The sequence below is a fragment of the Panthera onca genome, chromosome C2, assembly GCF_046562875.1.
Source record: "Panthera onca isolate mPanOnc1 chromosome C2, mPanOnc1 haplotype 2, whole genome shotgun sequence".
NCBI lineage: Eukaryota > Metazoa > Chordata > Mammalia > Carnivora > Felidae > Panthera > Panthera onca.
The window spans coordinates 2,945,362-2,957,286 of NC_138347.1; positions in this window are offsets into that span (position 1 = coordinate 2,945,362).

An 11,925-nucleotide genomic window follows, 5' to 3' on the forward strand; every position below is an offset into this window, starting at 1 on the left:
GAAGTGGGTCGGGGTCTGTGGGACCCGGGCGGGGTCTGCAGCCAGGGAGCAGGGCCCTGGGGTGTGTCCAGTGGCCGGGAGGCCTGTCGGTGTCCCCACACTCAGGTGTCGTGGACGGCCCCACCTTCCTGACCTGACCCACGGAGGCAGGTGTCCGTGTTTGACAACAGCCCTGAGCTCACAGTGTTTGCACAGCTCCAGGAGGATGTAAAGCACGACAAAGGCGAACATGTGACAGAAGCAGCCAGTGGCCCCAAACCCTCCATCAAGTAACGAGTGAAACGCCTTGCCCTTTATGGAGAAAAGACCCACTAGGCAGCTGCCCCTCCCCCGCGTGCCGGCTCCTTCCTCCCGGGACCTTCATCCTCCAAAGCCGGCAAAAGGGCAAAGCGTGCTCCTTTCTCCCAGGGGTTCTGGAAAAGTCCAGGGCGGGCCTGGGGCTCTGCTCAGCCAGGGCAGGTCACGTGGCCCGGAGCCCGGGAGCAGGACGGGCACCACCTGGCCTTCACTGCAGGGTTGAGGCCACTCCCAAGGGAGACTGGATGCGTCCCCAGGCGGGGGCCGGGGGCTACAGGGCTGCACACCTCCCCCCTGCATGCTGTGCACCGCCCTCACCCCATGGGGTGAGAGCCACTTGAACCTGGCCCCTGGCTGTGCCTGCAGTGGCTCCCGACCCTGCGTAACAAGGCAGCAGGTGCTAGCGGGCACCTGACTTTCCTTCTCCAAGGCGGTGCTCGCTCGGTCAGCCGAGCAGGTCAGGCTGTAGGGACCCGCGGCAGACTCACGGTGCTTGACCACAGGAGCTTTCCTTCTTGCGCAAGGTGCCCGTCCATGCTGGGTCGGCTTCGGGACGCAGGATAAAGGTGCAGCCGGCCCTCGCCCGGGGCAGCCTCCTCAGGGTCACGGCCAAGGGGACAGAGCTCACTGGAGCTGGCAACGGCCCTTGAGGCCTCTGCTGGGGTGGGGGCTCTCTGTGTCCCTGTCACCAGCCAGAGCCTCCAGGTGGCTACGCCTGCCCCCCAGCAGGCCGGAAGCCCAGTCCTCCCCCAGGGAAGGAGGAAGAGACTGGTCCCACCCACCTTACAAGCGGACCCCTCTACCAGGGCGACCGGCCCTGCCAAGAATAGGGGCGAGGGGAGGGCAGATGAGGAACGTGGGGTTCCAGCAGGGGTATTATGACGTACTGGGCCCTCTGACCCTCCCTGGGACCAGCAGTGAGCTGGGGGCTGAAGCCCTTTGATCCCCCAGCCAGGCCCCCAGGAGTCTCCACAACCCTCGGAATGCAGGTGGGTTTGTCCTTGACCCAAACAGACCAGGTCTTTTGACCACGCGGAGTGTCTCCGTCCACCTGCGACACGCCCCCGGGCGGGCTGCTCGCTTCCCGGGTTCCTCTTGCAAGCAGGTCACAGGGAAGGGCTCCATCCGGCTGGGGGAAGCAGAGCTGGCCTGAGCCAACCACCTGCCTCTCTCCTGCGGATGTGGGGGAGGAAGGAGGTGATCGATCACCAGTTTGCCTGCGTGCCGTGCCTTTGCTGACTCCTTCGTAACGGGCACCTCGTCCCCAGCCCTGCCACGGGGACCCCGGGCAGGCCGGCAGCCTCGGGGGGCTTTCTCGGGTGCAGCCACTAGAGGAGCCCAGATCCCTCTGTGGTCCCTGACCTGACGTGGAACAGGGACCCCCCCGGGCTCACCGCCGTCACTGTCCGGGCCCACCGCTGGGGATGCCCGTTCTTCTCCATTGCTGTCTGATGGAGAAGCTTCAACCCGAGCGGCGCGAGGGTGGGTGGGGGCAGGGAGTTGGGCTTGGATCGGTCATTTTAAGGCGGTGACCGTTCCTGCTTCTGCAGCCCCTGCCCAGGAAACAGTGCAGGGAGACCCCGCGCCTCACCTTTGCTGCGCTGGTGAGCTCCCAAAGCAGAAACGAGGTCCTGGCAGGTCCTGGGCCACGGCCAGAGGACAGGACTGCAGGCCCACAGGCCTGTGACCCCGGAAGTGCTTCTGGAAAATAGTGGCAAACACGGACCCCCAGGTCAGCACCACGCGTCGTGCTCAGGGTGACCGCGGAGGCCGGCAGCCGCTGCCCGCGTGCCTATTTCTGAGGTCCTCCTCTGTCCTGCTTTGTCCGGCTCCTGCTCTGTCATGAACACGGTCCCAAGGGGACGCGTCCTTTCAAGAGATCTAGCGTGCAAAATCCAGGAATTAGAAAGAGATGATTCGCTCTCCAAAGGACCTTTTTCTCCAGAAAAGAACACCCTGAATTTGCCAGAAGCACCGATAGCCACGTCCCCGAGTGCCTTTACTGTGTGGTCTGTTTTTTCAAACGGGGACGGAATTTTAGGAGCACATCCGGGGCCTCGATTGAAGGACCTCCGCCGCTCCAAAAGCTCCCGCGGGCGGTGCGGGTGGCTGGCTGGCAGCGAGGCGCAGAGGTGGCCGCCTGCGGGCCGCGGGCTCCCTCGGGTCAAGGAGCATCGGCCGTGAGGAAGCAGCAGGCGGGAGAGCCCGTGCCCTGGAGGGGAAGGTGGGGGCAGCGTTTGACGCTGGTAGAGTCTCACTGAGCAGCTGACGACGGGGTGTGGGGGGGGGGGATGACGCCACGTGTGACGGCAGAGGGGGACACATGGTGAAAAGGCACACAAGAGGAAGGACCGGGGTCGTGAGAAAATACGCACTGAGAGAAATCCCCTTGGATGTTTTTTCCTTGAAAAACAAACCGACCTCTCTGAGCTGTGTCTGAGCCGTGATTCAGAATTCCACGCTGAGCCTAAATTAAGCAGTGGCACGCACTCACCGGGGTGGGTGACATCTGCTCGCCGTGCGTCTTTTGTGTCCCTCTCCCACCAGGTCCCTCGTGGCAGGGCTGGTGTCCCCCAGGGAGGACAGAGAGTGGTTTCGGAGACTCTGGAGCTCAATGCCCAGGAACGGAGAGTCCTCCGCTCTCCCGGGAGGTCTGTCTGTCTGGACCGTCCTCCCTGCCTGTCTGGCGGGCTGGGTTTAAAACCTTCCATGCAATGCCAAACCAATCAGCACTGCCTTCTGGCGCGGCGAACCTTTTGGACCTTCCCTCCCGCTCCTCTCCCTGTTCTCCCTGACTCGTGTATATGTATATTGTCACCGGAATGCACGTGGGACTTACCCCAGGCCGTTATAAACAAAGAGGCTGCAGGGAACCGACCCTCGGGGCCAGACCGGGCTCCCAGCGTCCATCCTGGAACCTCACCCAGCCGGGGCCGGCTCTCCTGGGTGTGGACAGTGGAACTCAGGAGGGCCAGACCCTCCGCTGCCCCACACCGACGGGCAGGGCCACCGCCCAAGCCGCCATGACCAACAGCACCGCACCAGGTTAGGGACGTTCACTGAACACAGCGACCTGGGCAGCTGGGCTGGCACGGGCTCCTCGTGTGCCCTGTTTGCCCACGTGCGCCAGGTCTTTCCAAAGAGGCCACTTGGTAAAGATAAACCCTACGCTTCGTGTCTGCAAGGGGTGGTCTGGGCGTTGCGGGCAGACATCCCAAGCCCACGTGGCGGCTACGGTCCTGCTCCTGCTTTCTTCTCACGCAAAGGGACACGGAACCTCTCTCGCCTTCTGCCTTGGGCATGTGAAACCAGGGTGGAAGCCGTTCGTGTCATCAGAGCTTGGGTTTTGCTTGGGGGCCGCGTGGGCAGGACGTGTGCAGAGCAGGATCCCGAGGGCCGCAACAGGAGAAGGGACGCCAAGCCACCTCGACCGAGTCATTTTCTCGTCTGGGGTTCTGTCCCCGTCCCTGCAAGACGGGGAGGGTGGTGACGCTCACGGCTCCAGGGCCTTAGCCAACACGGCACGTGGCTCACAGCCTGGTGTGCAAGCAAGCGGGAGAGACCGAAGACGCCACAGGAGTGCGGGAGCTTTCCTTGTTGGTCGTGGCCCGACCAGGAGCCTTGTCCACGTGGGGAGAGGACAGCTAGCTGGACACCACAGCTCTCACCGTCACCTTTGACACCTGGGCCTACTCTGCACCTGCCCTGCCACGTCTGACTCCCAGTGACAGAGCCACGGCGAGTGGTGGGTCCGGGGAGCCCAGGTGGTGGGTCCCCCGAGTGCTTGAGCCCCTGCGTGTGAAGAATGTGGACGGAGGTCAGCTGGCAGCCATCCGGGGCTCCCCACCGGGGTCGGGCAGAGAGTCCATTTAATCGTCATGGCAACCGGGCAGGCAGCAGGTGTCCCCATTTTATAGATGAGCAAACAGAGGTAGAAAGTGATGAATAGATCTGCACGATACCGAGTGGACGAGAGGGGGACCTGACGCAGGGAATGCCATCCGGGCACGGTGCCGGTTCGGTCGGACCCCCCCGCCCCAGCCCGGCACACGCATGTGCCCGTGTGTGTGCACACGCACCACAGCAGGTGAGCAGGGAGCAGGGCTGCTGCCGGGCTCCCTCGTGAGCATATTTTCTTTCCTCTAGGTGGGAACTCAAGGGTTACACGGCACCACCCGGCCCCGTGTCCTGCCATCATGGGGAAAAAGGCAAGTGATCTCACACGGCCTGCCAGCCAGCACCTATAGCGACCTCTTGTGGGGTCCCCAGATGCGCCTCAGTGGGCACAAGGAAGGGTGAGTGGACCCCTGCCAGCAGTGAGTGACGGGGAAGTTTTGGGGGACGGGGCACAGCCAGGTGCGCAACTCACTTCGGGGGCATTGGAAGGTCAGGAGGTGCGGGCAATGTGCAGTGAGGCCAGCGGGGCCTGGGCCGCGCCCCCAGGAGTGGCTTCCCCGGACCCCTTCCCGGAGGCCACAGTTCTAGATCCCCTGGGGCTGCCCTCTGCCCAAGCCGCGTGCAAAGGCTACCCAGCGCCCCGAGGTCCCACAAGGTCCTATGTGCTAAGGGCACTTTTCTTCCCTCACCGGTGGCTGTCCCTCTGGGCACCGGTGTCCGAATGCTAATCTCAACCCGCTCGGGGCGGCGATCAATGAGTTCCTGAGGCTCTCAGGCCGGCCGGAGCTCCCCGTGCGAGGCAGTGGGTGCTGTTGCTGTCCCACCCAACCCCTCTCTCCAGGCCTCGGCACCACCCCTGGCCGTGAGCTGCTAGGGGCCCAGAGGCTGCTGCGGCTCTGGAAGGGGTTCAGGGCTCTGGGGTACAGCTCAGGCCTGGAGCCCCCGCAGGACAGGTCCTCTGTGCACACAGCTCACACCCGAAGTCCCGCGGGCTGGGTCCTCCCTGCGGGACAGCTCAAAGTCTGGACCCCCGTGGGACAGGTTAATGTTCCTCTGCAGCCAACATCCTAGCTTAGCCACCTCCCTTGTCCCGTCTCCCTCTCCCCCATTCCCATGGGAATGAGTAAGGTTGCCACGGAACAACCCAGACCAGGGGCTTAAACAACACAACACCTTTTCCACACGATCTAGAGGCTGAAGTCCGAGCTCAGGTGCTGATGGGATTGGCTTCTGAGAAGGCCTCCTCCTTGGCTCGTAGATGGCTGCCTTCCCTGTGTGTCCTCACACGGCCGTTTCTCTGGGCGTCCTAATCGTCTTCCTATAAGCACACTGGTCAGGTTGGAGTAGGGCCACCCTAATGTTTTCATTGTGCCCTAATCACCTCTTTCAAGACCTTGTCTCCAGATACGGTCACATCCCGAGGTCCTGGGATTTGAGACTTCAGCACGTGAGTTTGGGGAACGTAACTCACCTCCTAATGCTCGGTGATTCGCCTCCCCACCAATCACCTTCACAAACTCCGCCTCGGGCTGTGCTTCTGGGGAACCCAGCCTGAGACAGGACCCAGCCAGCGTCCCGCTCCTCCAAGTCAGAAGGTGGGACAGGTGTACCGTCCGCTCACAGGCGGCCTCACGCGGAACGGGCTGTAAGCCGCTGGCACCCCAGAGGCCGAGCTGCAACAGGCATGTGGGCCGCGGATGGGCCTGACCCGTTCTTTTGACTATTTCAAAACGATCGTTGTCGTACGTAAACCAATTTGACAGTAAATTTCATGCAAGTAAATAAATAAAACATTAACAAAAATAACCTCTGTCCACAGCATGCCCACGTGTCCTTTTCTTAATTGGAGCGTCAGATTTTCTCAGATAATCGGGGCCATCTAACAAGAAACACGGTCTGCACGTACATTTGGCTGACAGGCACAGTTTCTTATTCCTGGGGACCCAGCGGAACAGAGTGATCATAAATTGTGAGAATGGAAAGAAACTGCTGTGCAGCTCTAACCCCAACCTCTTCTTCTGGCCGGCTAGGGGGCCGCTCTGCAGGGGGGTGGGGGTGGGGGGCTCTCCGGCTGTGTGCTGCTCAGCCAAGGTCGACGGGAGCGGGTCTCCGGGTGGCTCCCAGCCCAAAGCCGACGACACGTGGGGCAACAAATGGTTTAATTAACCTCACGGCTTTCCCATCTGTGAAGCAGAGCTCAGAACGCTCGCCACCGGAGGCCACGAAGACAGGTGCATCTGTGTTTGAAAACTCTCCGCGCCTGGGGTGGGAAATGCCAGTGCTCAGTCTCATGCTGAGAGAGAAAGGAGACAGCTCAGACCTGCAGGGGCAATCGGCATGTCTCCCCTTGTCCCTTGGGCCACGGCCCCGGTGGGAGGACGCACTGGATGGAAACCACGCGCCCGAGTGTTAGAGAGCCACATGCTGCTTCCCTACACGGAGCACAGACTCTGTGCGGGCGTCACCCCATCCCCAAAGCGATGGCTTAGACTCGTGTCCTGCTGTGTTTGTTGTCCTGTTTCTTTTTTTTTTATTATTTTTTTAAAGGAAACTTTATATTTTTTTAAATTTATTTTTGAGACAGAGAGAGACAGAGCATGAATGGGGGAGGGGCAGAGAGAGAGGGAGACACAGAATCGGAAGCAGGCTCCAGGCTCTGAGCTGTCAGCCCAGAGCCCGACTCGGGGCTCGAACTCATGGACCGCGAGATCGTGACCTGAGCCAAAGTCGGACGCTTAACCAACTGAGCCCCCCAGGCGCCCCTGTTGTCCTGCTTCTTTAGGGGCGTCTTCTTCTCAAAGGCAGGAGGGGCTCAGGTGGGATCCGGCTTTGCATCTAAGACCAAGCCACTGCTAATTTTTCTTAATTAAGGAATATTTGGGGGCGCCTGGGTGGCTCAGTCAGTTAAGCATCCGACTTCGGCTCAGGTCATGATCTCTCAGTTCTGGGTTCGAGCCCCACGTCAGGATCTGTGCTGACAGCTCGGAGCCCGGAGCCTGCTTCGGATTCTGTGTCTCCCTCTCTCTCTGCCCCTCCCCTGCCCACGCTGTCTCTCTCTCTTTCTCTTTCTCTCTCTCTCTCTCTCTCAAAAATAAATAAACATCAAATAAAAATAAATTAAGGAATCTTTGACAAATAAAAACTATATATAGTTAAGGCATACGATTTTATTTTGATAGTCATATACACTGTGAAATAAAAAATCACGGTTGAGCTAACGAACCGATCTGTCACCTCAAATAACTCTCCTTCTCTTCTTCCTTGTGAGAACACTGGAAACTTACCTCCTTAACAAATTTCAAGTATACAGCATTGTCCTCTGTAATCACATTGTCATACATTATGTCTCCAGAACTCAGGGCACCGGGGGGTTAAGCGCCCAACTCTTGATTTCAGCTCAGGTCATGATCTCACAGTTCATGAGATCAAGCCCCACGTTGGGCTCTGCACTGACGGCACGGAGCCTGCTTGGGATCCTCTCTCTCTCCCCCTCCCTGCCCCTCCCCCGCTCGCATACACGAGCTATATCTCCCCCCTCCCTCAAAATATATAAATTAACATTTTTTAAAAAGTCTCCAGAACTCACTCATGTTGCCTAACTGAAACTCAGTACCCTTGGCCGACACCTGCTCGTATCTGCCTCCCCGCAGCCCAGCCCCGGGAGCCACCGTGGCGCTCTTTGCCATGCAGGGTCCACACGCATATTTGCCTGTCTGCACCTGCTCATCTCAGGGAGAACACTGACCTCGAGGTTCATCCACACTCTCAGAAATGGCAGGCTTTCCTTCCTTGCCAGGCTGGATGATACGCCAGCATATGCATAAACCACATCTTTATCCATTCATCCTTCAGTGAGCACTCAGGTTGTTTCCGGATCTCGGCTATTGTGAATAAAGCTGCAATAAATAAGGAGACGTAGATTGCTCTCTGAAGTCCTGATTTCACTGTCTTTTTTTTTTTATGTTTATTCATTTCTGAGAGACACAGAGAGAGAGATCATGAGTGAGGGAGGGGCAGAGAGAGAAGGAGACACAGAATCGGAAGCAGGCTCCAGGCTCTGAGCAGTCAGCACAGAGCCCGATGCGAGGCTCGAACTCACAAACCGTGAGATCATGACCCAAGCTGAAGTCGGATGTTTAACCGACTGAGCCACCCAGGTGCCCCATGGTTTCCTTTTCCTCTGGATATGTACCCAGCCGTGAGACGGCTGGATCATCAAGTCATTGTATTTTTAATTCTTTGAGGAACCTCCACGCTGGTTTCCAGAATTTACATTCCCACCAGGAGCAAAGGCTTCTCTTTTCTCCAGGTCCTCGGCAACACTTGTTGTCTGTTGTCTTGCCGGTAATAGGCGTTCTAACCCGTGAGGAGTGATGCCCACGGGTGAGCAGGAGGGCGCTGAGTGAGGTGTGGCGGACCCAGCTCCGGCGGGTGGCGGGTCGCAGCGGGCTGTGGTCGTGGGGCAGCGTCTCTGTGCGGCCACGACAGCCGAGGCTGCAGGCGTCTGCGGTGGAGGCGGGGGCGGTCCGGGTGCACAGTGCTGAAGGCCGCCGGGGTCCCTGTACTCCTGTTACACGCGGACAGACGCGGTGGCCAGGGGGCCCCTCCGGCCGCACGCGGTGGCGGCAGGGCCCGAGTCTGAGGCGTGGGCGTGTGCAGGGTAGGGTGGCTCTGGAGCAGGGGTTGGGGCGTGGGTGGGGGCTCCGGCCCGGGGGGTGGCTCATTCCTTCCCCGCAGTGGGGCCGGGCCGGCAGCCCTGTGGCCCGGGTGCTGCACTGGCTGAGCCCGCGGGAGTCTGTGGGGTGACGAGGGCTGCCCTTCTTCCACGGGAGGTCGTGCCAAGGGGATCCCTCTCGGGGCTGCGGTGCGCCGGGCTGGGGACGCAGGGGTGGAGGCGAAAGCTTGCTCCGCTACAGGCTGTCCCGGGCTCCTGTGCCCTCTGGGTTTCTGCAGCTTCTTGATGGCAGCCTGGGTCCTCCCAGAGCTGTTTCCGTCAGTCCCAAGTTGTTCACTCGCGGGGGCGGGGGGGTGTTGCGGGGACAAGCCCCCCACCTGCCGGCCTGCGGTCGTCACCCTGCTCCTTCCCTTTGAGGCGGCTTCTTTCTTAAAGGAGTAGCTTGTCTATGTGCTTAGCAGTGACTAGCTAGTGTGGCAACTCACTTATGTGGGGATAGACTCGAGATTGTGTGAGGGGCCCTGCTCCTGCCACTTGATTATTCAGGCCAGGAAAGACAGGTGCAGCTGAAGAAACTTCTGGAGGATGAATCTCAGGATTCAAGGCCCTCCGAAGCATGTGCCCGGGGGCGGGGGAGGAGCGGTCAGCACCCAAGGCCGGGCCTCTGGCGGCCAGAGTCCACTGTAGGATCTGTCTGTGCCCACGGAGGAGGCCATCGACCAGCCGTCACAGAGGGCCTGGGAAGACGGGCTCCTGGCCGCTGTGCTGGCTGCAGGGAGCAGGGGCCAGCGGCAGGAACAGACCACTGAGGTCGGTGTGGGCACAGCCCCTCCCCGCGGGCCGTATGGCCTGTCCCCGTGGGGACGTCTTCACATAGCTCAGACTCCCCGGCTGGCTTGGGGGCATGGCGTGAACCCACCAGGGAGTAGCAATGCAGACGGCCGCCGTCACCGGGGTCCCTCGCTGCCAGCGTGTGGGTTTGAAGCGGGTCCCCGCCGGCTTGTCGTGAGGCACGCACGCCCAGCAGCAGCCACTCATTACACCAAAGAAGCAGGTGCCCTTGCCGGTCCCCGGTCGACCTTCCTGGGGCCTCGGGGGCGGTGAGAGCCAGCGCCCTTAAGAGCAGCAAGGCCATGGGCCCAGGAGGCAGGCTGGGGGTGGGGGTGGTGCTTGGGGCCCGGCTCCCCGTGTTTACAGGGGCCAGCTGTGGGCCAGGGCTTGTCCCGACACCCCATGCTGCCCGGGGCCGGTGCGGGCCCTCCTGGGGCACCGGCCTGCCCACCTCGACCCGCCCCAAATTGAACTCTTCAAACAAACAGCACCTTTTACGCATACTTAGTGCGGTGCTTTAAACTTCTGAAGGCACGACGGGACGCGTACTCGGTGAAGTCTTCCCCTCCCCTCCCCCCCCCTGCAGAGCCAGCAGTGTGGCCCTTGTGCACGTGCAACCCTGGCATTAATGAGCAAATAGGAGAAAAGACAAAAGAGCATGAAGGGGCACACCTGCAGTCTCACCCCTTTTATTCGTGCGCTTTTGTTTTCCGGGCGACACAGAGCTCAGGAGATTCCCTCCCCATCGCACAGTGGCTCATAACAGTCATAGGTATACAGGTCGGGCCCGGGAGCCACCACTGAACACAATGCCGCCGTGCACGTGGGCACGTGGACCTGCGGGGGGGGGTGGGGGGGGCGGGCGAGGCGGTGTGGGAGGGGCCGCTCCCATGTGCCTTTGCAGGCAGATGCGGTGGCAGGGTTCGGGCGTGACGGCATGGCCCGGGCTCTGACTGTCCCCGGCCCCGTGGTCTGGGACGGTGCTGAGGGCCCTGCAGGAAAAGCAGCCGGTGCGGGCGTTCCGACAGAGGGACGTTAGTGCCAGGAACTGGCCACCCGGGTGCTGGGGCCGCAGAGGCAGGTGGCTTGGAGGGACAGGCAGGCCAGGCGATCCCAGCAGCAGGAGCTGCTCTCGGCCACGGAGCCTGTGCCCCTGCCCGGCCGTTAGGGCTGGGATGCCATTGGTCCTGGAAGTGCCACGGAGGGGCCACCTGAGCAGGACAGGGACGCGCTCCTAGTGGCCGCTGACTCAACTCAAGCGGAATGAGCTGGTCCTCTCCCCTCTCCCTCCCTGCAGGCTGTCCCACGCAGCTGGCCGGCAGTGCGCTTGGGAAGTGAGTTTGCAGCCACTGACCCCTAGAAAACACGGCGTGGGCGAAAGCGGGGAGGGAGAGAATGTGCCGGGGCGTGGAAACCACATCCTTGCTACACTGTTGACCTTGGCATGAGTGCGGATGGTCCTGTAGGCTCCGATCCTGCACGTTCCAATCCCCCGAGGCCGCCTGGGCCTGCGCAGGCCTGAACGCGCCACCCCCGCCCCCTGCCTTCCTCTGCCGCCTGCCGCCACCAGGCTCCTCTGGTATCATCATCTGCGAGGAGTCAGCCGCTCCTTGTTCTGGGGTCCTTAGTCAACATCCAGTGACTTGGCCAACCTGGTGGGCAAAAGCAGTTCGATCTTTGACACTTTGCTAGGACTGGGCGTATGCAGCCCTTTACCCCAGATTCCTTTCTGGGGACGGTGGGGATCAATGCTGTAGCTGGAAGTCCCCTGCAGTCACCAGGGTGCCAAATGCAGCGGGGGCCGTGGGAGAGGGAATGGGGACGAGGGGCTATTGGGTGTCAGGCCATCTCGGGCTCCTCTCGGGGAGGAAAGGGGACGGGGCAGCCCAGCACCTCTGTGACGAGACACGCAGGGCCAGCCCCAGAGAAGCTCCCCAGGGCCCCAGAGGTGACTTTCTTCCTCCATGTGGGAATGTCGGAGAACGTGCTGGCTGGCCCTGTAGACGTGGGGCTGATCCCTGCATTACTTTGCTGGGGCTGCTGTACCAAGGCCCCACAGAGTAGTACGGACAACAGAACGTCGTTGTTTCAGTTCTGGAGGGGCTGGACGGCCAAAGCCAAGGCGCCGGTGAAGCTGGTTCTTTCCAGCCCTCCCCCCGGCTCCTGCTGGTTCGCTGGCTTCTTTGGCGTTCTGGGGCTGGTAGGTGACGCCCCACCCCAATCTC